The sequence below is a fragment of the Triticum dicoccoides genome, chromosome 4A, assembly GCF_002162155.2.
Source record: "Triticum dicoccoides isolate Atlit2015 ecotype Zavitan chromosome 4A, WEW_v2.0, whole genome shotgun sequence".
Taxonomy (NCBI): domain Eukaryota; kingdom Viridiplantae; phylum Streptophyta; class Magnoliopsida; order Poales; family Poaceae; genus Triticum; species Triticum dicoccoides.
The window spans coordinates 59050988-59074393 of record NC_041386.1 but is presented as its reverse complement, the minus strand read 5'-3'; positions in this window follow the sequence as shown (position 1 = coordinate 59074393).

The window sequence follows — 23406 nt, the reverse complement described above, 5'->3', positions numbered from 1 at the left end:
GCTACCTGGCGACCTGTGAAGCCCATTGTCGGTGTCAAAACCGGCGGATCTCGGGTAGGGGGTCCCGAACTGTGCGTCTAGGATCGATGGTAACAAGAGGCAAGGGACACGATGTTTTACCCAGGTTTGGGCCCTCCTGATGGAGGTAAAACCCTACGTCCTGCTTGATTTATTCTTGATGATATGGGTATTACAAGAGTTGATCTACCACGAGATCATAGAGGCTAAAACCCTAGAAGCTAGCCTATGTATGATTGTTGTATATTTCTATCGACTAGCCTGGCCTCGGTTTATATAATGCACCAGAGGCCTAGGATAACAAGAGTCCTAGCCGAATAGGCCGGTGGGGAAGAGTACTTGTCTTAATCGCCAAGTCTTGTGGAATCTTCCTTGTATGCGGTAGCTGTCCGAACTGGCCCATGAGTATACGGCCATGGGGGTCCCCGTCCCAATCTAACAGATCGGGGGATGATGCGGTGAGTACCCCCTTGTCCAGAACACCGTCAGTAGCCCCCTAAACCGGTCTTCAAGTTAGGGACGCTCCTCGATTCTTCCGAACTGTTCTTCATCTTCGGTTGACGGTCTTGAAAACTGGTTCAACAAATCTTCTCATCTTCGATCTTGAGGATCGCCGAAATGCATTCGGCGAGTTTAGACGTCGGGTATCCGAGGAGCCCCTTTAAGTTTCTGGCCTTTATTAATGCCTTGTTATTTTTATGCCACACCTCGGGTTTGAAGTTGTTCCCAGGAGGCAGTGTCCTCTTGCGTCCGAGCTCTAACGCCGGACTGCATTCGAGGTATCTTTTGCGGCCGAGCACCAATGCCGGACCGCTTCCGAGCTCCAACGCCGGAATGTATCCGAGCTCCAACGCCGGACTATGTCCAAGCTCCAACGCCGGACTGTATCCGAGCTCCAACGCCGGACTATATCCGAGGTGTCATATCACCTTGGTTCAAAAAAGTTGAAGGAGTTTAGCCGAGCTTAATGCCGGAAATGCCCTCTATGGAGCCAGCCACTAGCGCCCAAGCTTTATGCCGGACTGTGGGCCAATTTTTTGTCAATATTTTTTATTATTGCAATTTATTCTCTACCGAGATATATGGCCAGTAGCCCTCAAGGTGTGTATCGATTTAAAACCCGAGATGCACCTGAAGGATGACGTAAGACCGCTGATCCCAGTAGCCGCTGAGACTCATGTTGATTTGTAAAATCGGCCTGAGGATCAAGTCCTAGCTCGGCAGGATACTTCGGGACACAAAAAGCGGCGTGCTCAGTCCTCGAGACTCAGGTAGGGTGCGGCTGACCAACCTGAGGATCAAAATCTCCTCGGAAACTGTTTTGCACTTAAAATTTTCTGCATTGGATAGGCAATGCAGTAGCCCCCGAGACACTAGTCGGGTGGCAACACCAGATCAGGGGATCGATGTGCCCCTTTAATATTTGTAAATAATAAGCCCGAAGCCCAGTAGCCCCCGAGCCTTAATGCGGGCACGGTGGCCGAATTAAGGATCGATATCCATAGTAAAATTACAAATTATGTGTAATGACTCTATGTATCCAAGTACTTTACGTCATTAATGCTCGGATCCACATTGTACAAAACTTTGTTGACCGACCATCGGCTTCCACCTCCTCGGCCAGTAGCCGAGGAGTGTTTGTCCTACTTTATAAAGCCTTTATGAGGGCAAATATTTACGACAAACAAGGCAATCTGGCCATACGGTTTTATAAACAAAGGTATGTAGAGAGATATGTTATATTACTATTTAACAGAAGAAATGTCTTCCAAAGAAAATAGTCCCGCTATCGGTTCCTTTCTTTGGGTTGTCATGCTAAGCATGATCATGAAACCTCAGCTCTAATGTAAGAAAAAAATATCGAGGATTTAGTTTGGGAGGCCAGTTAATAGCCCCGGTAGTGTTCGGCGACAGTCGAGGTCAAGCCGTAAACACTTCGGCCATTGTTATGAGTGGCCCGTCATTTAACACAGTTGAAAGAACATGCGGTGCCCCCATGTTTGGTTTTGGTAATTGATGACAATCTCTATGGACTAATGGTTGCCTTGAGTTATATTTGATGGTTTTGTCCATAGGCTTTTCTTGGAGTACATGTGTTTGTTTCAAGGAGAGTTTGTGTCGACCAAGGTGTTATTCAAGGAATTATCCAAAGATTGGTCATGTGAGAGTTGAGCTTATTGCAAGCATGTCTTGAAGAAGAAGATTGTGTGATCATTCATGTCTACCTTCAAGACATCATTCAAATGAAGAGAATTGGAAAGGTTCAAGGATGATCAAGACTAAGTCAAGAGTGAATCAAGTTGATCAACTCACAAAGCGCAGAAGATGTACCGAGAGGGATCAAGTGATCCCATGGTATGGTAAGAATTATCAATTACGCTTTGTGTACTAACCCATGGTCTTCGTGAGAGTTCTTTGTGGGGTTAGGTTGCGGTGTGCAAGTTCAAGTGGAGCATCACGAAGAGATCAAATGCTTGAAACTTGCCGTCCTTTGTGGTGATAATGGACTTGTGAAGATGTGCGGAAGAGTGGCTCACCCATAGTGGAGTATGGTGGAGCAATCAACTAGTCTTCATCGAGTCAACACAATCAAGAAAGGTGGTCCAACTTGAGGGAGTCAAGATTGTCATCATCTAGCTCAAGTGGACCATGTGCAAGGCAAAGGTTTGCCCTTGATAGGTTTTCTATTTTACCGGTCTCATGATGGTAGTTGGGAGACCGGGTTATAGGATCGATTGCCGTACTATCAAGGGGGGCTCTCGATGAGTAGCTTGATCGTATTGTTCGTAGAGAGCTCAAACCATTGCATCCTTGCATCATCTTTCTTGGTTCTTGTTTGGTTCTCTTTGTGAGTCTTAGAGCTTATGGTCATCTTGATGACAAGCTCGAGTTCATCGAAAACGGAGTTCACATGCATCTTCTATGATGTTTTCGATGTTGGAGGTTTTGCCGGTTCTTCTCGGTTGGAGGTTTCACTCGTCTATTTGTTGGCATACCTCCCCTGCCTCTTCTTACTATATCCAACAAGCTTGTTTCCAACAAGCTTGAGTTTGCTCAATTCGGAGCTCATATGCAGAAGTTATGGCAGTTCTGGTTTTCTTGAGAGTGGTTTTTGTCTGGTCCTAGCGGTAGTACCGCGTGCCCCAGCGGTAGTACCGCTTGGAGCTCTCAGCCGTTGTACCGCTGCTTCCGGGCGGTGGTACCGCCAACTTGCTCAGCAAAGACTTGGGCGGTTGTTCCGGCCAGGCACTGCCCAAGTACCGGTCAGGCCTCTGTTTTGATGCGGTACTCGGGCGGTGGTGGCCCGGTTGGTCCGGTCGTACCGGTACCACCGGTGTCCGGAGCGGTTCGACCGCTCAGGACTTAGCCGCCCGAGCGCTCAAGGCCATGCGGTTGCACCGGCCCGGTACCGCTCGACTACCGCACTCAGGGGTGACTCCCTTCTGTTCCTATGCGGTGGTTGAGCGGTGGCTGGGCGGTTGGTCCGGTTGTTCTTCTCAACCAGTGCTACCGCCTGGTCGCCCGGTTGTACCGCCTGGTAGGGTTCTTCACGTATACTGTGAGTCCCGGTTGTACCAGGACTAGGAGCGGTAGTACTGCTCGTGTGCGGGCTGAGCACATAACAGTTGGATTTTCCCCCTCCTATAAAAGGGGGTCTTCTTCCCCATTGAACCTAACCCTTTTGAGCTCGTGTTCTTCCCCCTTTGTTGACCTTCTTTGAGCTTGCTAACTCTCAATCCCTCCATGGATTCTTTCTAGTTTTTGAGGGAAAAGAGACAGGAGATCTAGATCCACATTTCCACCAATCACTTTCTCCTCTATGTGAGGGGAACTCCTTGGATCTAGATCTTGGAGTTCTTGGTGTTGTCCTTCTTGTTCTTCCTCTCATTTTCCTCCCTAGCATTAGTTGCTCCGGTGGGATTTGAGAGAGAAGGACTTGGGCACTCCGTGTGCCCTTGCCATTGCATTTGGTGCATCGGTTTGAGTTCTCCACGGTGATACATGGAAGTGAAGTTTGAGAAGCTTATTACTCTTGGGTGTTTGGGCACCCTAGAGCTTGTTCCTCTTGGGTGCCTTGGCGCCCTAGACGGTTGGTGTTGTTCGGAGCTCAATCATTGTGGTGTAAAGCTCCGGGCAAGCGTCGGGGTCTCCAATTAGGTTGTGGAGATCGCCCCGAGCAATTTGACGGGTACCGGTGACCGCCCCCAAGGGTTGCCAAAGTGTACGGGTTCGGTGACCGCCCCCAAGGGTTGCCATTTGTACGGGTTCGGTGACCGCCCTCAAGGGTCCCTTAGTGGAATCATGACATCTTGCATTGTGCGAGGGCGTGAGGAGATTACGGTGGCCCTAGTGGCTTCTTGGGGAGCATTGTGCCTCCACACCGCTCCAAACAGAGATTAGCATCCGCAAGGGTGTGAACTTCGGGATACATCATCGTCTCCGCATGCCTCGGTTATCTATTACCCGAGCTCTTTACTTATGCACTTTACTTTGTGATAGCCATATTGTTTCTTGTCATATATCTTGCTATCACATAGTTGCTTATCTTGCTTAGCATAAGTTGTTGGTGCACATAGGTGAGCCTAGTTGTTTTAGGTTTTGTGCTTGAAAAATTAACCGCTAGGTTTATTCCGCATTTGTTCAAGCCTAAATCGTAATTATTTTAAAACGCCTATTCACCCCCCTCTAGGCGACATCCACGATCTTTCAACAGTCATCGGATCGCTGACCAGTTTACGCTTATTATGACAGTCAGTTTTCGGCTTTCTCCACTGAGGTGCTTAACCGTGTGAGCTGGAAGCACAATCGTAGTGGTTCTCCCTTTGCACGCCTAGCCGAACAAAGCAGAACGTAGGAAGCAAGTGCAAGAGCCGGGCAACCCAACTATTGACCGAAGACACAATTCGAAACCGATGCATATATAGCAATATCCAAGAATATTTTTGCCGAATCTATAAAGGTGTCCGGCATTGCACAGCGAGACTTGTGCTGAAAACACACAAATAGTTTAAAAGTGCCATAAGCTTGCAAAACCAAAAAAACGTCAGTAAAAACTTGACGTCCGAACAAGATCAAGTGTTCGGTGCCAGTCCGAAAATTGGTCTTAGAAAAAAAAGAGTGCTTCTGTCGTGCTTTAACATTACACATCCGATCTCAAGACTTCAAGCGGGTCAGCCTACGGCAGCAGCCTCCTATCCCGAAGGCGGAGTGCTTCTCGTTAGACCAGTTTAGCGAACTAAACTCGAGCGGTCACTAGAGAGAAAATGGGTTATCTGGCTATTGACCACACACTCACGTCAAAAAAGGAGCGATAGAAAAAGACTTTGCAACGACCAAGAAGAAAACACATTTACTATAAAATAGCTCATATAAATTTTAAGAGCCCCCAAGTGACTTGAGTAAAAGAAAGATTCCATGTACCGAAGTACTTATATCATATCTATGTTCAACCGAACTTTAAACGCGTCTTAACCGACCGTTGGCTTCTCCCTCTTCGATCAAGGACCGAAAAGTGTTATGTACTCCATGTGTCGAGAATATCGACGGTGTTTCCAATAACCAGGCAATCAGGCCATAACGATGTAACAGACAAAGCGCGCTCAGGGAACTTATGCTATATTACTGCAAAGTGTAAAAGAAGCATCTTCAAAGAAAATAGTACCCCCACCAATACCTTTCTTCGGTGCTCATTGTTATTATGAGACTTGTGCAATAGATTTTTTGTACTCATGAGTTCCGTTGTGTGCCGACCATCATTGAAAACAATAAGAGCGCTAGCTTTCGGCTTCACCCAGTCTGAGGTCCGGCTCGGGTGACCCGATCGTGACAATCGCAGAGGTGCTCCCTTTACTCCCTAGCCGAACAATCGGGAACGTAGGGGTAAACACAGCAGCGAGGCAACCCAGCTTGCAAATCGCTTAAGTCAATATGGTGCATATTGTGGCGTAATACACGAACAAGGAATGAAGCCGTACAAGTATAATCATATGCAAGAGGAAAATCTTCATAAAGGAAGCCCCCAAGTAAACGGGGTATTTGAATTTATGCGTCACAAACAAAGTTTGGACAAGGAATTTTTTTACAAGCAACTTTTTCCCCAAAAAGTATAATGCTTGGTCTAACCGAACGCAAGTTAAAAATTAAAACTTTGAGCATGAAGGCGACTTAGCTGGTTAATGTGTTCGGCATTGATGACGCGGTTCGAGCTTGATGCGGGACAAGGTTCCATCCCCCAAGCCGGTTCCGAGGTGGCGGAGCGGAGAGCTCGACACACCGAAGTGGTGACATAGCACGGTCAATGCAGACCGGCAGAGTGATGCCGAAGTCCCTGGATCATTTTCCTGTGCACAAAAAGTAGTGCAAACTGGAGATAATAGTAATAATAATAATTAAAAAATCATTGCATAATAAATAATTTATGCAAAGTGAGTAATAAAAGAAATATGACCTGGCGACGAAGTCAATGTCGATGCAGGGCGTCGGCGTGATGCGGTAAAGGCGTGGCAAAGCCTGAATTCACAGGTCGGTCCGAGTTCTGGATGCGGCATTCGCCGGACTATGTACGGAGACTGACTGAACCACCATGCGACCGTCGTTAATGCGGCCACCATTTGATAGATCTGTGTACATATGATGGACAAGCCAGAGTAATAATTCCTTGGGAAAAATGAACCCAAACAAGCAAAAAATACTGGGATTAATAGCACCTGGTTTATTTGTTGTAGCAATCCGAAGGAAGGTGATTCCCGAAATTGGGACTTGATCCGCACACCCATTGCCTGATGGGCGATAAAACGACGGCATGGCAATGCTGGCAAAGGTTGGCTCGCCGAGGCAAAGCCCTCGGTCCAGCTAACGTGACGGAGCTGGTCGGCTAGTGACGCCGAAGTGTTCGGAGTAGGTTGATGAAGAGAAGGCGAAGCCCCCGGTCCAGCCGACATGTCGAAGCCTCGATGTCAGCCGATGAGTCGAAGTAGGTCGGCGTGATGGACACTAGCTTGAAGAAGCAATAGTGCGGCCCTGACGATGCAGGTCGTGACGTGGTCGATGCTGGCTTGATGAAGCGATCGTGCGGCGATGCCGGTATTCCTGCTCCGTGTAATCCGTGGGGCGGCGATGTTGATGATGATTTATCCTTCGTGATGCCCGACTCTTGTTTGGCTTGCCGAGATGATGATCCGAAGAAGTTGAGCTTGGCTCAACAAAGTGACGATGTGTCTAGCACAGGTCGGCAGCCGTGGAACAATATTGCCGAACTGGTTTGACACTAGCATGATGTTGAAGATCATGTTCAAAAGATCTTAAAGTTAGTGGGATGTGTTCAGGAACAAAACACAATACCCCATACAAAACTTCCTTCAAAAGGGATGTCCGAAATTCCGTTCATAAAAAAGACGAACTTGGGTCGGATTTGTTTTCGCGCAGAAAACAGATCCTTAAAGTGATGCACTAATCGGAAGGTTCCCGGAGTTTGGACGGTCGGATCGAGCTGAAATGTTGAGAGGGGGTAGATATAGGAATTACGCAGCCGATCAACGGTTGGATCTTCCAAAGGACGTCCGAGCTAGAAGCTGGACACCACACCCTAAACTCATCCAGATTCCCGTCCATATTTGACAGGGCTCCGGTATTATCGTAGATTGTCGGAGATTCCTCCATCGGAACTCAACGAAATTTTCCAGAGTTGTTGTAGACTCAATTCCGCACAATTCCACCGAAGGGATCATCAAAACGATGCTCTAAGAGGTGGTGTCAGCGGATACAAGTTTGCTGTTCGGAAAAACTGCACGGCCGCTCGAGGGCAATGTTGACGTTGAGCCCCCAAGCTCCATGGATGATTCCTCCATGATCTTGATAGAGATCGGAGTTGATGATGAAGGCCCTCGTCCGAACATGACGATCGGAGATGAAGCATGGTCCTCGGTCGAGCCAAGGTGACCAGTTGAGCCGACGATGAAGATGCCGACATCGCAGTTGACTTGCAGACGAGCCATGGATCCTTTTGCCGATCACACAGCGGAACTCTCAATGAAAGCACCAATCTCGGTGTCAAAACCGGCAGATCTCGGGTAGGGGGTCCCGAACTGTGCGTCTAGGATCGATGGTAACAGGAGGCAAGGGACACGATGTTTTACCTAGGTTCGGGCCCTCCTGATGGAGGTAAAACCCTATGTCCTACTTGATTTATTCTTGATGATATGGGTATTACAAGAGTTGATCTACCACGAGATCGTAGAGGCTAAAACGCTAGAAGCTAGCCTATGGTATGATTGTTGTATATTTCTATCGACTAGCCTGACCTCGGTTTATATAATGCACCAAAGGCCTAGGATAACAAGAGTCCTAGCCGAATACGCTGGTGGGGAAGAGTCCTTGTCTTGATCGCCAAGTCTTGTGGAATCTTCCTTGTATGCGGTAGCTGTCCGAACTGGCCCATGAGTATATGGCCATGGGGGTCCTCGTCCCAATCTAACAGATTGGGAGATGACGTGGTGAGTTCCCCCTAGTCCAGGACACCGTCACCCGTGATGCCGCCTGGAAAAAGGAGGCGGCGGAGCTTTGGGGGCGGGCGCGTCATCATGCAAGGAGGTGTACGAAGACGGGTACTTCGCGGGGAAGGTCATAGGCGCTGGGAGCCTCGTCGTTGCATGGAGGTGGGCCGATAAGCGCCAGCGTGCCACCGACGAGGAGCTCCGGTGGACGCCCAATGAAATGGCAAGATCGGCCGCGCATGTTGAGGGAGTCCTGGACTAAGGGGTCCTCGGGTGTCCGATCTATTGGATATGGGCCGGAATGATGGACCGTAAGGATACAAAGACCGAAGACTCTACCCATGTCCGGATAGGACTCCCCTTGGCGTAGAAGGGAAGCTTGTTGACCAACTATGAAGATTCCTTTCTCTGTAACCGACCTTATGTAACCCTAGATCCCTCTAGTGTTTATATAAACTAGAGGGCTAGGTCCGTAGATAGATCTGAATCCTCATAATCATAGCCAGACTAGACTCTTAGGGTTTAGTCACTACGATATCGTGATAGATCAACTCTTGTAATACTCATATTCATCAAGATCAATCAAGCAAGAAGTAGGGTATTGCCTCCATAGAGAGGGCCCGAACCTGGGTAAACATTGTGTCCCCATCTCCTGTTACCATCGATCCTAGACGCACAGTTCGGGACCCCCTACCCGAGATCCGCCGATTTTGACACCGACATTGGTGCTTTCATTGAGAGTTCCACTATTCCGTCCTCAAAAGGTTTGATGGCTCCTTCAATCATCTACAACACCTAGGAGAAGTCTTCCTCCCCGGACAGATCTTCGTGTTCGGCGGCTTCGCATTGAGGGCCAACTCGCTTGGCCATCTGGAGCAGATCGAAAGCTACGCCCCTGGCCACCAGGTCAGATTCGGAAGCTTGAGCTACGTCACATATATCCGTGGGGACTTGATCCTCGACGGATTCGCGACCATGACAGCCGCTCCCGGTCACCATGATGAACATGACTTAGATCTATCATCGGGCCATACCCAGGAAATTGCACCTGAAACGCTCTGGCCTTAAATCCGAAGCAGGTCGCGCCATCCGAGGACAGGAAGCTCAACCCCGTCACGGAAGCCACAGACCCCCCGGCGTTGGAGCCAAACACAGACTTAACTTCAAGTAACATCTATGTCACCGGAGCTATGGACTCGTTTCTGGTTATAAGTTCCGAACTATGTGCGTCTGCACATGTCGAGCATGATCGGTCATCGATTGCCGAATTCAGTGCCGCGGATATCTTCTGGCACTCGCCTCTGGGCGACGTTCTCAACTCGTTAAGAGCACTATCTTTAGCGGGAGGCTCACAGCCGGATTGTGTCCAACTCGAATCAGAGGCTGGTGAGGGAGAATTTCACTTCCCACCCACCGCCCACTTCATAGCCACTGTCGAAGACTTAACTGACATGCTTGATTACGGCTCCAATGACATCGACGGTATGGACGACGATGCCGGAGAAGAAGAGGCCCAGAACCCGTTGTTCACCGGACGCTGGACGGCCACTTCCTCGTATGATGTATACATGGTGGATGCACCAAAGAAGAATAGCGGCAATGACAAGGAAGATCCAGCTGAGGATAAACCTTCCGAGATACAATCAAAGTGCCGGTGCCAGCGGCGACGCTCTAAGTCACGCCGCAGTAAAGACAACAACACCAGCACGGGAGAAGATAACACTCCGGAAGGTGCTGAAGACAACGAAGACCCCGTCGACGCAGCCACTGAACAGGACGAACGGGAAGATGGACAGGTTAGCCCTAGTAAACAGGCCACGCACGAAGACTCGGAGGATGGTAGTTATCTTCCGCTATCCGAGGATGAGGCGAGCCTCGACACTGACGATTTCATCGTGCCTGAGGAACCTCTTGAACAGGAGCGCTTCAAGCGCCAGCTAATAGCCACTTCAAGGAGCCTGAAAAAGAAGCAACAACAGCTTCAAGCTGACCAAGATCTGCTCAACGACAAATGGACCGATGTCCTAGTAGCCGAAGAATACGACCTCAAGCGCCCAACCAAAAGCTACCCGAAGCGCAAATTGCTACCCCAGTTCGATGAAGAGGTGCCGGAACACATACTACCATCGTGCAATGCGGCTGACCGACCACTACGTGGTTGGGACAAAACGGAAACTCAGGCCAGACACCATCTCGCCCCGCCTCAGCGCAAAAGCAGAGGTAAATCAGCTAACGGTCATACATACGACCTTCGGCAGGGCCTGAACAATAAAGCAGGACATACCAGATTGATCTACGGATCGCGAGGATGCGCCCCTACACGCGACGACGGCCATCTATTTGGACGTGACAAACCTAGTCATACCCGGACTGAAAGCCGCAGACGGACTCCATCAGAGCTACGTCGCGATACGGCCTGATATAGAGGCGCCGCACACCCCCATTGCTTCACCGACGAAGTCATGGAGCATGAATTCCCAGAAGGGTTCAAACCCGTGAATATAGAATCATACGATGGAACCACAAACCCCACGGTATGGATTGAAGACTTCATCCTCCACATTCATATGGCCCGCGGCGATGACCTTCATGCCATCAAATACCTCCCCCTAAAACTCAAAGGACCAGCCCGACACTGGTTGAATAGCCTGCAGGAAAACTCCATCGGCAGCTGGGAGGACTTGGAAGAAGCCTTCCTTGCTAACTTCCAAGGTACATATGTTCGACCTCCGGACGCGGACGACTTAAGTCATATAGTCCAACAGCCCGGAGAGTCCGCCAGAAAATTCTGGACAAGGTTCTTAACTAAAAAGAACCAGATCGTCGACTGTCTGGATGCCGAAGCCCTAGCGGCCTTTAAACACAACATCCACGATGAATGGCTCGCCCGCCACCTCGGCCAAGAGAAGCCAAAATCCATGGCGGCCCTCACGGCACTCATGACCCGTTTTTGTGCGGGCGAGGATAGTTGGCTGGCCCGTAGCAAAAACAACGCAAATGACGCCAGCACCCCTGAAGCTAAAAATAGCAACGACAAGTCTCGACGCAACAGATACAAGCGTCGAAACAACAATGACAACACCAAGGATACGATGGTCAATGCCGGATTCAGTGGCTCTAAGTCCGGTCAGCGGAAGAAGCCATTCGAAAAGAACAATTCAGGCCCATCTAGCTTGGACCGCATACTTGATCGTCTGTGCCAGATTCATGGCACCCCAGACAAACCACCCAATCACACTAATAGAGATTGTTGGGTTTTTAAATAGGCCGACAAGTTAAATGCCGAAAACAAGCATAAGGGATCGCAAAGCGAAAATGACGACGAGGAGTCCCGGCCGCCGAACACAGGGGGGCAGAAGAAGTTTCCCCCTCAGGTCAAATGGTAAACATGATAGACGCCACTCACATTCCCAAGAGGGAGCGCAAGCGTGCACTCAGGGACGTCTACGCGATAGAGCCAGTCACCCCCTAATTCAATCCATGGTCGTCATGCCCAATCACTTTCGATCGCCGGGATCATTCGACCAGTATCCATCACGGCGGATCAGCCACACTGGTCCTGGGCCCAATAATTGATGGGTTCCACCTGACGCGAGTCCTGATGGACGGTGGCAGCAGCCTTAATCTGCTCTATTAGTATACAATGCGCAAAATGGGCATTAACCCATCACAGATCAAGCCCACAAAGACTACCTTTAAAGGAGTCATACCGCGCGTAGAGGCCCGCAGCACGGGCTCAATCACACTAGAGTTTGTCTTCGGATCTCTGGACAACTTCCGAAGTGAGGAGTTAATCTTCGATATCGTCCCCTTTCGCAGCGGCTACCACACACTGCTGGGACGAACCGCATTTGCTCAATTCAATGCAGTGCCACACTACGCTTATCTCAAGCTCAAGATGCCCGGACCACGCGGCGTCATAACATTCAATGGAAACACGGAACGCTCCCTCCGCACCGAGGAGCACACCGCTGCCTTAGCGGCAGAGGTACAGGGCGGCCTTTTTAGGCAGAAACTCAATTCGGCAGCCGACCCCCCGGACACTGTCAAGAGAGTCTGAACTATTCCGCAGAAGGACAGCTCGGCTCGCCAGGAGCACGACTAGCTATTTAGCCTCCGTCCTAGTCCCGACCAAGTGGCGACAACTGTGCCGCGCGTACATAATTACACACTAAAAATACCATGGGCACGGGCGGAGGCATAACCAGCTTGTGTTCCGCAATACGGCTCGACCGCTCCGGACACACATAATTTCATTATTTCCTTTTTCTTTTTTTATAGGCCTTTTCTGGCGGCTTGACCATCAATTCTTTTCGAAGGATAAAAATACCAAGGTGACAAGAAGAATAGACGTACAGGGTAATCCTTAGGTGGTCTCTTTAACGATCCCTCTACCTATTTTCAGGACCCACACGCGGCTCTCCCTTCTGCTTATCGCACTACTTGTATAAATGCACTTTAATGCACTAAGGAAATCATAATAGAAGCAGTTTGTGGCCCAAATTTTTACGGCTCTACCTTACCACTTGTTCTTCTTTTTTCTTCCTTTTTGTCTTTTCTTTTTTTCTAGTAACTCTATCAGGTAACACCCGTACACTCTGGTGAGTTTCAATTCGCCAGGGGCTTCATAGCGCCCCACAGCATGGCAACAAAAGTCCGAACACTTTTACAAGTACAGTTCGACACCCCAAATTTTGCACTATATGCATTGCCTCCGAATCATGTCTTTGGTCAATAGTTGGGTTGCCCGGCTCCTGTGCTTACTACCTTACGTTCCACTGGATCGGCTAGGGTAGTAAAGGGAGAACTACTGCGATTGTGCCCTGGTTTACCTAAGTGAGCACCTCAGTAGAGAAAGCTGAAAAATGACTATCATGATTTGGCGAGAGCCGGTCAGCTCTTCGGAGGTCTCAAATCCTTAGAGATTTTTCCGAAATACGCGAGGGATTGGTACTTACCCAATCAAGTGTTTATAGCATCCTAGTCCGGATACTAGGGGTTGCGCCTATATTTCTATTTGTCAAAGTCCTATGGCTAAGTGAGGGTGCTAAAGCCACATAGTCCGATTGCCTAGTTCATCGCGCTAAACACCTCCTTCAAGGACCAAACAATTGGATCAAGAGTGTTTAGATTATATCCCGAACACCCCCGTATTTTCTACATGGGGGCAGAAGCCGACGACTGGCCAACTCTTAGATTTCACATAACACGGCTGCACAGCAGGAGAATTTTTTTAACTAAACATTATATTACATAACGATTTTGTTTCATCATACAGGGCAAAGACAACATGATTGTATTCATTCGAAAATAGTGTCTTGCGCACATTGCGTTGCTACAATGCGCGACCCCTCCAGGACATCTGCAAAATACCGCTCAGGCGTGCGGTGCTCCTTGCCCTCTGGTGGCCCCTCGGTCGTCAGCTTGACGGCGTCCATCTTCACCCACCATATCTTGACGCCGGCGAAGGCCATGCGCGCACCTTCAATGCAGGTCGATCGCTTGATGACGTTCAGCCGAGGACATGCGTTCACCAGCCGCTTCACGAGTCCGAAGTAGCTGCCGGGCATAGCTTCGGCTGGCCACAACCAGATTATCAAATCCTTCATGGCCAGTTCGGCCACCCTATGCAGCTCCACCAGCTGTTTTAGCTGATCGGTGAAGGGCACATGATGCTCTAGCGCAAGATACTGTGACCAAAACAACTTCTCCGCCGAGCTCCCCTCTTCGGCTCGGAAGAACTCCGCGGTGCCGGACACACTACGCGGCAGATCTGCAAATGCCCCTGGAGAACTCCGAATCCGTGTTAGTAGGAGATATTTCTTCTTCACATGCTTGCATTGCATACTAAATGCCGTACCCGCTACGATCTTCTTGGCCTCCTGGATCTCCTGGAGGGCACCCTAGGCTTCAACCTGGGCCGCTTTCGTGCTTTGGCGAGCCTTTGAGAGTTCGGCCTCTCGAGTAGGAACATCTCCCTCCAAGGCCTCATACTTCTTGACAGCATCTTGGAGCTCTTGCTGGACCTTGTTCAGCCTGGCCTTAAGCTTTTTATGAGCAACCTGCTCCTTGACAGCTTTTCCCTTGGCTTCGGCCAGGGCCTTTTTCAGGGCCTCAACCTCGGTCGTCGCCCCTACACATATCATGAACACCACGATCAGTATATAAAATTTATTCTTCCCGAATACATAGCGAGTCACTACATACCTTGCTGGCCTCCAGCTGCTTCCTCGCCTGGCCGAGCTCTTCTTCGGCCCGCTCCAGTTTCTGCCTTACTCCGGAAACTTCGGCAGTGTGAGAGGTCGTGGCCAGCAACGATGCCTGCTTATTCAAACTAGACACAGTTTGGTTAGCTTCCTGCGAAATTTAATTGATCCTCTTCCCGGCTTTTCTTTCCGAACACCGGACAGTGTCTCAGGGGCTACTGTCTATATTGGGATTTTCTCAGTTAAACGCTGCTTACCTCAAAACCTGTCAGCAGGCCACTGCAGGCTTCGGTCAGTCTGCTCTTAACGGACTGAACCTTCTCAATCACCGTACCCATAAGGATACGATGTTCTTCCACAATGGAAGCACCTCGTAGCGCTTCCAATAGATTATCTAGCGCCTCTGGTTGGACAAAGGTCACCGGCGAGACGGGCACGCCTCCTTCTCTTGAAGGAGGCTGCTTGTCAGACTCCAGGGCCGTATGGGTCTCCGGATCCGTGCTCAGAGGGGGGCCGAATTGAGTACGGCCCCATCATCAGTCTCCATGGGGGCTTGTTCCCCCATGTGTCCGGCGGCCTAGGTGTCGCCCTCCGGTGCCGCCTTGACGGTCTCTCGAACCTCTCCCTTGCCTGGGAAGGTCCTTTGGGACAGCACCTCGTCGCCTCCCTTGGCCTTGGGAGAGTAAGCAGCCGGCGGTGTCTCGCTGGCCATCTCCTTTGAGTCCAACGAGCCTCTTGACGAGGATCGCTGGGAGCTGTCGTGGGCCGAACTGCAATGACATAATTAAACCATGTAAAATACCATAAGCTGGAAAGGCCGGATAATTGAACGTGTACGGGTTCTTAGCACTCACGATGCGGCCAGGGGCTTGTTCCGGGGGCGTTGCTCCGGACTGCTGTCGACGTCCCATGCGGAGCTGCCCACGTGTCGGTGTGGAACGACACCTATGGGATCACAAGAATCCCTAATGTGGTTAGCGGGGCGCGGGGTCGTGAGAAGAGCGGATCTAACAGGTAGCACACGGTTTGTTTATCCAGGTTCGGGCCGCGAGGATGCGTAAAACCCTACTCCTGCTTTGGTGGATTGTATATCTGTGTTCTTGAGCTAGCTATGGGGCGTGAGGAGCTCCAAAAAGCCGAATCCTTCCTCTGGTCGCCTCGGGCCTCCTTTTATAGAAAAAGGGGTTGCCACAGTGGCACACAGGAGGTGGAAAGGGTATAGTGATGCGAGGTTATCCCTCGCATTACATGACAAGGCACATTTAATGCATCTTGCTTAGGTGTCCTTGCTTTATCGGGGACGGGGGAGAAACCTGTCTCGTCCGCCGCCGCTCCTTCTTCTGTCGACACGCGCCCTGGCCAGCGACGCCTGTGATGCCACGTAGGTAGGCGGGCAGCTGAGGTGGCGCAGTGGTGGGTCTTCACGAAGATCTGCATGCCGCCACGCAGGTGCCTGCCCAGCTGGTTGGGTCGGCAGCTGCATGCATGCGATGGTGGAGGTTTAGTCGGCGTGGGCCTGATGGTGGCCCTGCGGGTGTCCTCAGCAAGGGCCTTGCCGGGGCCCCGACAAGGGTCTTGCCGAGGCGCCTGTTGTCATCCCCGGCAAGGAGCTTGCCGGGGGCCTTGTGGTCTTCCTCGGCTGGGATCCCGCCAAGGGTTGTCGTCTCCTTAGTACGTATCGGATCTTGAATGTCTTCACGAAGATCTGCATGCTGCCACGGGGATGTCTCCCGAATCCTTGCCCTTTGGGGGCAGTGGACTCAAGGGTGATTTGCTCCATAGGCGCGGGACGAGTCGCCGCGGCAAGGGTCTTGCCGGGGCTGCTAGAACTATCTCCTGGCAAGGATCTTGCCCGGGGAGTCCGCTTCGTCCCCTTTGCTCTTTGTGGTCTTGGCCTTAGCGTTGTTCTAGTTCTCTTGAGCTTCGGTCTTACCCTAGCTCACCTCCCTTGACTTGCTTGGTGTGGTGGTGCCCGTGGCTCAGACTGCCCGTGCACAGTTATAGGGGTACAAAAAGTGTACCCCTCTTTTTGTACACCGACAAGAGCCCCCAGGCCTGGGCCACACATAAGCGCGACGCGTTGTTGGTCTAGGCTTAACTGCGGGGGAGGGGGAAGGGATCGACAAAAGATCCAAGTCCACCTCCTTTAAACCGGCGGACGAAATAGTCAAATTCCATGTCCATCCAATGGATCCCAATAAAACATCTTCCATCGGGGCACAGTTAAACCCTGATGTCGACGCCGCATTGCGAGAGTTCCTACGAGAGAACTGGGACATTTTCGCCTGGCACCCTTCAGACATGCCAGGAATCCCACGCAGGCTGGCCGAGCACAACTTAAATATCCAAACAGGATTCAAACCTGTCAAACAGGCTCTTCGGCGTTTTTCCGAACCTAAGAGACAGGCCATGGGAGAGGAGCTAGCAAAGCTATTGGAGGCCGGATTCATCAGAGATATAAAACATCCGGACTGGCTAGCAAACCTGGTGATGGTACCAAAGAAGGACAAATCCTGGCGCCTGTGTGTCGATTTTAAAGACCTTAACAAGGCTTGCCCAAAGGATCCCTTCCCCCTCCCCCGCATCGATCAAATTATCTATGCTACCGCAGGACACGATTTGTTGTGTTTCCTCGATGCATATTCTGGCTACCATCAAATCTTTTTGTTAGGAAAGGAATAACCGCGGGCGTGCTGCTCACTTTCTCCTCTTTCCTCGTGCCTTTTCCAATCTCAGAGCCGCCGTTTCCTCTCTTCCTTCCTTCCTAAGCTTCCGCCGTCGCCCGCCGTCGTTGCTTCGCCATCCCCCTTCCTCAGCCCTTTAAACTTCTTGGTCGCCATGGCGCCCAAATCCGTCAAGGGCAAGGGGGTGGCTAAGGGCGCTGGGACTGTGGAGCCGCCGGAGAGCGCGCTATCGGGGGACCGGACGAAGTCCGCCTTTTTCTTCCCCTCGACGGTTGATGTTTGTCGGTGTCAAAACCGGCGGATCTCAGGTAGGAGGTCCTGAACTGTGCGTCTAGGCCGGATGGTAACAGTAGGCAAGGGACACGAAGTTTTACCCAGGTTCGGGCCCTCTCGATGGAGGTAAAACCCTATGTCCTGCTTGATTAATATTGATGATATGGGTAGTACAAGAGTTGATCTACCACGAGATCGAGGAGGCTAAACCCTAGAAGCTAGCCTATGGTATGATTGTTGATGTGTATGTTGTCCTACGGACTAAAACCCTCTGGTTTATATAGACACCGGATAGGGTTAGGGTTACATAGAGTCAGTTACAGTGGTAGGAGATCTTCATATCCGTATCGCCAAGCTTGCCTTCCACGCCAAGGAAAGTCCCTTCCAGACACGGGACAGAGTCTTCAATCTTGTATCTTCATAGTCCAGGAGTCCGGCTGAAGGTATAGTCCGGCTATCCGAACACCCCCTAATCCAGGACTCCCTCAGTAGCCCCCGAACCAGGCTTCAATGACGATTAGTCCGACACGCAGATTGTCTTCAGCATTGCAAGGCGGGTTCTCCTCCAAATTCCTTGTACTCCAAGTCTGGTTTCTTGTAGATGTTGCGCTCCTTGGCTTCTACGCCCAATAATGGCCGCTCCCCACGTGTCAAACGAATATGAAAAGTCTGAGTGTTTTTACATTCACACCTCTAGGCGCGTGAATGAGCTTCCCTATTTAAGGGGATGAGGATTTAGATCCAATCCACACCATCTCCCCTCCGCGAGTGTTCATCAGAGCGCATCCGACAAAGGTCCATTCCACCATGGCCAGCCGTCGCAACTCCTCCCCTCGCCCTTCCAGCCCTAAGCCTGGATATTGGGAGAGATGTTCCGTCCCGCATAGCGAGCTAGTGACACTCCAGACCAAGGGATTTCTCCCCCGGCCTATATGGTCCCGGTTCGAGCCGGTCTTGCCGTCTACAACGGCGGAGAGCAAGCAGAGAATGCCCCTAATCCCTCCAAAGGAGAGCGGGTGTGCCTCGTCCCTTACTTAATAAGGGGGCTCGGATTTCCAATCCATCCATTTCTCCGGGGGTTGCTGGAGTTCTACGGCCTCCAGCTACATAATCTCACGCCTGCCTCAGTACTGCATATCGCGGGCTTTGTAGCCCTCTGCGAGCTGTTCTTGGGTGTTGATGCTCATTTCGGACTGTGGAAGGAGCTATTTTGCCTCGTGCCCCGTTCCAAGAAGGGGTCAATGTATCAAGTTGGCGGAGCCGAAGTGTGGCGCATCGCCGGGACCGGATATCTGTCCGGAACCCCAAAGAAGGCGTCTGAAGACTAGCCCTCGGAGTGGTTTTATATAGAAGACGCCTCGTTGCCAGATCCTGTCCGGATCGGCCTCCCTGAATTCAATAGTACTCCCTTAAAGAAGCGCCTAAGCTGGCGCCCACAGAGCCCTCAGAGGGGAGGTGACAGGGACATCATTTACCTGATGGGCCAAATAAGATTGTTAGCCCATTCCGGACTAACCATGATCGGGGTTATGCCTGAATGCATTATGCGGGGGGTGCAGCCGCTTCAGTATAGAAGCCACCCCATGTGGGACTTCAATGGGGAGGACGACGCCACCCGCTACGGCCATAAGGGGCCAGATTTAGCTGCCGCTCTACTAAAGATCTTGTCCACTTTATATAAGGGAGAAGAGGAGGAATTTCTCCGTGTCAACCCTGAGGGCGGATTCTCCATGCACAATCCCCCAAGCTGGGTAAGCGGCCGTATTTACTTGTCCATCCTTTTTGTATTCCCATTGTTAAATATTCAGTCTGACGACTCCAACGCAGGAACTACGCCGGGATGTTAAGGAAATAAGCAGCCCTCCTCCACAACCCGAGGACCCAGGACGGTCCCTCGACCCGGCCTCCCAAGAGGATCCGGAGTGTTCCATCAACTGAGCAAGGACAACACCTTGGTGACCATTACGGCCGATTAACCAGGGCTAATCCTTACCCCCCAGGTACCTGAGATCAAAGTCCCAGTACCCCGAATAGGTGTCCGCCCACTTGTGTTCAGTTTCCTGATTGCAACCGAACTTTGCAGGGGAGGTATTTAAGGCGGAAGGCCGAACCTGCGGCGACAAGCCAACGAGGGGCCGTAGGGCCCCGCGGGCAAAAAAGAAGTGCAGTCCGGACCGAGGCATCAGCGCAAAGGTATGGCGCGCCCCCTTATCCCAGGTGTTATACCTTAGAGGCATATTGACACTCACGCTCTTTTTAGGACAAAGAGACCTCGCCGGACTACATCCGGAGAGGCTGCCGATCGCGCCTCCACCAGCCAGGCTCCAAAGCCTGGTCAGGAGGCGGAGGCGAACGCAAGGCGCGCGCCAGACGCTCTTCCGACGGAGGATGTGGACGGGTTGTCTGCCACCAACTCTGAGGTGGAGAGTGCCATGAACCACAGGCGTCACCGGACAGTTCTTCGCGACGCTTGTTTCTCCCAAGGGGTGTTAGATGCCTTCAACTCGGTAGATGCATATCTCCGTGCCACTCAAAATGGTCTAGCCAGAGCCACGGAGCAGTATGTAAAATACATACGGGTAAGAAAATTCTGGTAATTATATGTATATACCAGTAGCCCCCGAGACTTGAAACAGTTAGAATAACTGATTTAAGGATCATTTGTGATGCAGGTTCTTATAGAAAAGAATTCCCTACTGTCCAAGGAGTTGGAAGAGTGCAAAGCCCAACTTGAGGCCGCACTAGCCACGGCAGGGGAGCCTAAGGAGACCCCCTCTGGTAATATACACTTTGAAAGATAAGTATTTTGCGAAGCACGGCTTTGGTGCGAATCTGACAAATGGAATTGCAGATGGCGCCGGATTGAATCCGGAATGGCAACACCTCCTACGCCAGCTAAAGGCTAGTGAGAGGGTGCTGATAAAGGTGATGGGGGAGAAGAACGATCTCCAAGATGCCAACACCAAGCTGGGCATCGAGCTGAAAGATGTCCGTGCCCAGCTGTCAGACTCCGTGAAGGAGAATCAGCAGCTTCGGCGCGACATATTTAGTAAGTGCTTGAATGAACCTTTTGAAAGAAAGTTCGGCGGGGAAGTCGACTAACAGAGCAATGTCTGTAGGTGTGATAACAGGTCGTCCTGCAGAGGAGATGCCTGGTTCTACAGGTGACCTTCTTCCCGAGCTCTCACAACTGCTCGATCGAGTTCGACAGGCGATGCGAGGCGTCGCCCAGGCCCTGTGGCCATCCGTCTCCATGCCCGAAGGTCTTGGAGAGCTTGCGGAGAAGCTAAAGGGAGCACGGAGGCGCTTCTGATTGTGGAAGATATCAGCCTGCCGTCAAGGCGCTAGGGAGGCCTGGGCCATGGTGAAGACGCGGTATGCAAAGGCTGACCCCAACCACATGGCCGAGGTCGGTCCTGTAGGGCCCGATGGGAAGGAGATCCCTGTAGGCTTAGTATACGGCCAGGTAGAGTTGGCCGCAAAGTATTCCCAGCAGGACTGTAAATTAGACAGCCTGTTAGATGGTATTGAAGAGGAATACAACCAGTCAAAATGACTATGTAATTTAATCGACATTTATAATGCCTTCTAGCCGGATTGTAGATCATTTGTCATGGCTGACCTTTTCGCTTCAACCTCGGGACCTGACGGTCCGGAGTCTGTCCGAATTCCCATGCGGTTATATAGGAACCAGGGAATGCATGGAGACCAGGCGTAGGGGTCATTAGGGCGTGAACAGACAAGTGCCCGACTAGGTATGTTATATTACATGGTTAGTAAGAAACATCTTCCAGGGAGAATAGTTCCATTAGGGGTTCCTTTCCCTGGGAGGCATGCCCTAAGGTGCATGTCCATGCTGCAAAAAGAAACGCAGGAAAAACATCTAGGGACGTATAGATAAAAATAAAAAAGATCATCTTTAGTTCACCGACCGAATATTCCCTTAAGAACGCTAGCTTTCGGCTTCACCCAGTCTGAGGTACACGTCCGGCTGACCCGGCAGTAACAATCACAGAGGTGCTCCCTTTACCACCTAGACGAACAATCGGGAACGTAGGGGTAAGCACAGGAGCCAGGCAACCCAGCTTGGCCAAAACCTAAGTCATATCGATGCATATAATGGTGAATAAAAGGTACATGCGGAAGTGTGACACATGTGTTGGGCATGAAGCCCGCATGAATAAGCTTCTGTTTAAAGAAGCCCCCAGGTTTAATGAGCGCGGATAGCGTGTCACTTCATGAGCCTTTAGAGGCTATAAGAGAGAGAGAGAAGAAGAGAAATGTAAGACAGAAAATATAAAAAATGGACAGAGGAAGGAGACGAACACAGAGTCCGACGCTAGGCATAGAATCTTCGGAGACGGGCTGCGTTCCATGGGTTTGGCTCGAGTTGGTTATCCAATGCATCCCGCAGGCGGTACACTCCACCAGTCAGGACTTGGTCAATTATGAAGGGACCTTCCCGCTTGGGCTTGAGTTTGTCCTTTTTCTTGTCCGGTAGTCGTAGAACTAATTCGCCAACGTTGTAATTTTTGGCCCGTACTTCTCTGCTTTGGTATCTTCGAGCCTGCTGTTGATAGAATGCGGAACGGGCTTTTCCCATGTCACGCTCCTCCTCCAATGCGTCCAAGCTGTCCTGCCGATCGAGCTCGGCTTCTCTTTCTTCGTACATGCGCACTCGAGGTGAGTCATGAATTATGTCGCAAGGCAAAACTGCCTCTGTGCCATACACCATAAAGAATGGTGTGTATCCGGTGGTGCGATTCGGTGTGGTCCGCAGCCCCCAGAGTACGGAGTCGAGCTCCTCTACCCAGTGCGTCTTAGATTCCTTGAGGGACCGCACTAATCTTGGTTTGATGCCGCTCATGATAAGACCATTTGCACGTTCGACCTAGCCGTTAGTTTGTGGGTGATAGATAGAAGCATAATCGAGCTTGATGCCCATGTTTTTGCACCAGAGTTTTACCTCATCGGCCGTGAAGTTCGTGCCGTTATCAGTGATGATGCTGTGGGGGACGCCGTAACGGTGTACAACCCCGGATATAAAGTCTATCACCGGTCCAGATTTGGCCGTCTTAACAGGCTTGGCTTCTATCCATTTGGTGAACTTATCCACCATGACCAGTAAGTATTTTTGCTTGTGGGTTCCGCCTTTAAGGGGTCCAACCATGTCAAGCCCCCAGACCGCAAAGGGCCAAGTAATGGGGATAGTTTGGAGGGCGGTGGGTGGCATATGGCTTTGGTTTGCAAAGAGCTGGCAACCGGTGCATCGTTGGACCAAGTCCTGAGCGTCTGCCTGGGCCGTCGGCCAATAAGAGCCTGTACGGAAGGCCTTGCTTACAAGGGACCGGGCTGCAGCGTGATGACCGCCAAGTCGGGCATGAATTTCAGCCAGGAGGTTCCGCCCCTCCTCTTCGGAGATGCACCTTTGAAGGACTCCGGTAGTGCTTTTCTTATAAAGCTCTCCCTCGTGGACTCTGTAGGCTTTGGATCGCCGCACTATGCAACGTGCCTCATTTTGGTCCTCGGGGAGTTCCTGCCTAGTAAGGTAGGCAAGGAATGGTTCTATCCATGGGGCGATAACGGTCATTATTATGTGGACTGAAGGTGTTATTTCATGGGCAGAGCCTCCGATTGTGTCAGAATGTTCGGTGTCGGGCAGTGCGGTTGGGTCCGGGCTGTTATTGTTCGGCTCCCCTTCCCATACTATGGATGGCTTGAACAGCCTTTCCA